This window comes from Penaeus japonicus, unplaced genomic scaffold (genome assembly GCF_977035675.1).
Source record: "Penaeus japonicus unplaced genomic scaffold, GWHDUDI00000001_assembly GWHDUDI00000013, whole genome shotgun sequence".
Classification (NCBI taxonomy): Eukaryota; Metazoa; Arthropoda; class Malacostraca; order Decapoda; family Penaeidae; genus Penaeus; species Penaeus japonicus.
The window spans coordinates 15,244,163-15,249,459 of NW_028234415.1; positions in this window are offsets into that span (position 1 = coordinate 15,244,163).

Below are 5,297 nucleotides of genomic sequence, written 5' to 3' on the forward strand. Positions count from 1 at the left end.
TACATATTCTAATTCTATATGTATTGATTAAAAGATCATACCAATTTCTATTTTCCAGTTTACATTGGTACTTGAGAACGTGATACCAGTCTTTTTTTTTTATTTCTTGCAGCTTATTGGATTCAGTGGTGTGCCATTGGTTTCTCCACTAATCTCTAAGTGCTTATCTGATTTGGGGCTTCAGGTCTGTGTGAGAGAGAGGGGAATTAGCAGTCAGCAGTCTTTGACTTTTCATCTGCCAATTCATTCCCTGGGATCCCGACGTGAGCTGGTACCCAGCAGAGATTTTTTGAAGACGCTAGAGTCAGCCAGTCTTGGATCTCCCTCGCCAATGGGTGTGAAGAGTTTAAACTGTCAACTGCCTGCAGCGTACTATGAGAATCAAAATATATCACAATGTTGTGGCTCTGTGTCCCTGATCATCTTGATCTCAGTATGGATGGCCTAGAGCTCTGCTGCAAAGCGTACACCATCTTTGGACTTGTAGCTTTCTCTGTATATCTCTGTCGATGACTGATATTTCGAAGTGTGTTCTAGGAATCTCTACATGATTTCAGTATCAGTTCTTCCTTTTTTCCCCTTTCCAGTTTGACTGGATTGTCCAAGGAGGGACCTGGGGGATGCCAACTGGTAGGATCCTATATAGGTTCAGACCAAGGTCTACTACAAGGCCCCTCATTCTTACTCCAAAAGACTGTCCATTCACTCGAGGGCCGAGCAGTCCAGACAACAAGGAAACCCTGAATCACCTAGTTATAACTAGAAGGTTGGATAATGTGGATGATCCATTTTGAACTTGAGAAATGATGAGCGAACATGACAAATCATTCTATGGGGATGCGAGGGAGAAGAATGAAGGGTTTCACTGTAATCTGTTGTAATAAATCAAGTTTATATATCAACTGTAGAGATCGTTCTCCACTTTCGGCACAAGAGGACAGCACTGGTGAACAAAAAAAAAAAAAAAAAAAAAAAACGCCAGTGCAGATCCTTAAAGCCTCACTGGATTCAGTAAGTGAAGAACGTTGGGAGAAGCCAACTGTCCACAGTCCAGCTTGTTGACCCGTATTCGATAGATCCGAAAAAGCGTTTGTGCGGTTGGCGCCCTACGACAAGTGGGAGAGTGTTTTGGTGGTCCTTGTCTTCAGCTGTTTCACATATAACAACCATGTCAATCTCGGGTCGAATGTCAGACCCAAGAACTTCACCTTGTTGACAAAATGCAGTGGGGTTGCCAATTCTTGAGTGAGAATGCATAACCAGTCTTGTTCTAGAACCTGATTTCTTTAAGTCTATATGGAGTTTTGTGCAACAGCATGCTCCCTCAGGAGCAGTACAATGCAAAGTCATCCAAATACAGACTGCATGGGACTTCCCTCGGCACCGCCTTCACAATGTTGTTGATGGTAATTGCAAAGAGTCACGCTACAAGACTCTTCCTGCTGACTTTAATGCTTTTAGGAACTGTCTCCTACACTACTCCCCATAGGCTGATAGAATGGAGTTTTAGGCATTCCTTATGGCAGTTTCCAGTCTGACGAGGGCGTCTGTTGATCTCATCTTTTGGGGACACAAAATTAAATTGAGAAAGTACCTCTTTCTTTAGGTACTATCGGTATAGTTTAATAGTGTCTCATACAAGCATAGTATCGTCTAGACCTATGCAAAGCGAGAAGTGTTACTGTGTTAGATTTATGGTCTTGTAAAAGTGCCAGTAGCATTAGACATATATTTCTATTGTTTACATGTCACTACATACTTCATGCTATCATAAGTTGTTGTACTCCTTCAATGCGATGCGACATGCCCTGTGTAGCACAAGTGTATTAGTTAATATACATTAAATGTTATGTATCATTTGTGGAATGTTGGAAACAGAGGCTTTTTGTTGTTCCACGAGACAGCAGCAGGGGTGAGACATTCTCTTTATTTTGTGCTCCAGCTCATTATTAATGAACCTACATATTCCTCACGGTACTTCCCATTTGACAACTTTTAGATATGCCTGAAGATGCTAGCGCAGGAGGTGGATCTCTGCAAGGCGTATAACCAAACATGCAGAGATAAGTGGAAGAAGCACGGTACACTTATAGGTATATGTGATGAGCTGACTCATAAACTTACAGAGATGGACTTCGGCAATGTTGTCTTAGAGAAATGCAGATCCATATCCACTACTTTGAGGGGCGGAGCCTCGGCTCATGCTGTGTTCCAATAAGATGATGTTGAAGAAGAGGTCTGGGATGTAGCCAAACTCATCTAAACCTAAAATTGAGAAGTCCTTCAACTACTGTGGTAGTCAAAATGACCAAGAGTCATGCCCAGCTGCTAAATCCACTTGTGCCTGGGACAAAAAGGGTCATTGGGCTGGTGTTTTAAGGTATCCTAAAAATGCTAAAAACACTGTGTGTAGCCTGCAGAGCCACTACGAAAGGTGCTGCCCAACGGAAAAAGCATGGACACAGAAGAAAGAGGAGAAAACCAACCAGATCCTGAAGGTTGTCAGCTCGGTAGCCCCTCTGGCATCAAATGCTAGGAATGTTACCTCCTTGGTGCTACTTACGCCCAAGCCTTCACCCAATGTCCAAATATTGATCCACAATGCCTCATCAGGTCCCCTTACCATCATTCCCGACACAGGTGCCGATACAACAGTCATCGGCTACAGTATTTTGACAGCCTTTATATGTCCAAGGATGACCTCAAATCATCCTCAGGTACCACATACTACAATGCCAACGTGTCGCAGATGCCACCAGCAGTTAGTTATTTTTTGCGGAACCATCACCTATGACAACCGTTTGACCAGATGCTAGATTGATGTCCAGACTTCGCTGACGACCCCACTGTTTTCTTGGGTCGAGTGCAGGGATTTGGGATTGGTCAACAGGGTCCAAGGGTGGCGAGACCCCAAGACACTCATGTCAAACCCTTTCAAGTTGCTCCCTTTTCCATTGAAGAAGTCGACGTCATCTGAGGCCACGAAGAAGCACTTCCTTTGCAAGTATGCTGACATTGGTGAGAATGAATGCCCTGAAGACACTGCTGCTCAAGACAATGTCCAAATCTTTAGCAATCTATGCTCCAAGAGTGAGTCCTCTGTCTTTTCAGGATACAGTTAAGGCAAAGCTGGAATCGTTGGTAAGTCAAGGCATAATCAAACTAACAGAGCTATCTGATTGGTGCCATCCAATGGTGGTTGTCCCCATGAATAACGGTAGTGTTCGTATCACCGTAGACTTGTCCAAGCTTAACCAGCAAGTGTCCTGACTACTTCATCCCTCCCCAGTGCCACTCCCAGCAATTAGAAGCATCAGCCTGAAGTCGAAGGTCTTCACCACTGTCGATGCCCTATGTGATTTTTTGCAGATTCCACTCAATGAGGATTACCAGTATCTGACCTGTATCACCTCCTACAGCCGTTGTCAGTACTGTTGGGGCCCCATGGGCTTTGCTGTCACAGGAGATGCCTTCTGCCTTCAAGGTGATAAGGCCTTACAGGTTGTGATGAACTGTGTTAAGGTTAGCTCATCAACGACATTCTCCTACATGATGAGGACTACCTCTCGCACCTCCGATGTATCAACGATGTCCTTTTGTGGATATAGGAATTTCCTACTCCCACGACTGTGATGGATCTTCGGTCATTCATGAACCTCGTCAAGCAATTGGCGGAGTTTACACCTGAGATATTGACCACTGCAGTGCATATTCATCTGTTGATGAGCCCGAGAACCTCCATAGACCACACCAAGGCCCTTGAAGACACCAAGTGAGCTCTGATATGTTTGCATATCCTTACATTTGACCTGAGCCTACCCACCATTTTGCAGACTGATGTATCCAGGCTGTATGGCCTACGTTGCGCGTTGTTGCATAACCATGGTGCCGTGAAGGTTCAAGTTAGTACAGTATGGGTCCCATATCTTGACAGACACAGAGACACACTATGCTACCATTGAGCTCAAGCTGCAGGCCATCAGGAAGTTTTATCTATAAGGACTCCAACACTTCAGTCTGGTGATGGACCACCGACTTTTGGTTCCTATTCTGAACCAGTACTCCTCGGACGCGATCGAAAACTTTCGCTTGCTGTGCATGAAAGAGATATATCTTCACAAGATGGTGTGCGGGTAAGGAGCTTTGCATCCCTGATGCCCTTTCCCAATCACCTGTGAATCACCCTACATTGGTTGATGGTAGCTTCGATGAAGTGGATGCTTCTGTCAGGAGGATGGCTCTCCATGCCATTTCATCTTTTGTAGCGTCTGAAACCTCAGACCAGCAAGAGGATCTCTTGTTGGCATGTGTGCAAAGCCGCATCCAATGACGCCACCTATAAGGAGCTCCTTCATCATGTGAGGTCAGGGTTCCCCAGTGACCACTATGACCTACCTAATGTCTTGCGCCCATACCAGAAGATCCGTGATAACCTGTACTGTGATAGTGATCTAGTCCTGTATGAAATGCGTGTGGTTATCCCAGCACCGTTATGCCATTGCATCCTGACCTGAAGCTAAGAAGCCTCGTGCGAGGCAAATTGTCTACTAGCCAGGCATCAATGCAGACAATGTTAGCACCATCCGTGCTCGTGAGCCATGCCAGGAGCAGCCACTGATGTCTGACGACAAGCTGTGCAGACCCTTTGTGTCAGTGTTGGAAAACATAGCCTGGTTGGGAGTACGCCATGTCATGTTGATCCCCCATTACTCACAGGCCAATGGAAATGCTACAGCAACTGTCAAAAAAGTGAAGTGCCTGATGACAGGTCTCCTGAAGTTACGTAACACTCCAAACTTTACTGGCTGTTCTCCTGCTCAGAACCTTCTTTGGTGTTCCCCTTCGCTTCTGTGTACCTGCCCACTTTAGTGCCTTCGTGGTAGAGTGGCACTCAAGGCTGAAGACTGTGACTGTTGTGCTGCTGTTTGAGCCAAGGATGTGGAAACCTGGTAGAACGCCCACATTCGTCCACTTCCACGAATGGACATCAGAACACAAGTTCGGATTCAGAACCCCACGGCTAAGCGTTGGGACAAGATTGGCACAATCATGGGAGTTGACAAGTCTTGTCACTACCATGTCAAGCTGCCAAGTGGTCGGATCTTCTGTAACCGCTGCTTCTTCCGTCCCTTCCTGATGAACTGTTTAATATGGAAGGATCTGCCGCCCCATCTCAACTGCCCGGACACCAACGTTCTGAATGCATCAAGCAGAAGTCCGTTCAAGACTTGCGCTAGTGAACGTGAAGGGGGAAGGAGATGTGGGTATGTGATAGTGTCTCATATGAGCATAATGTT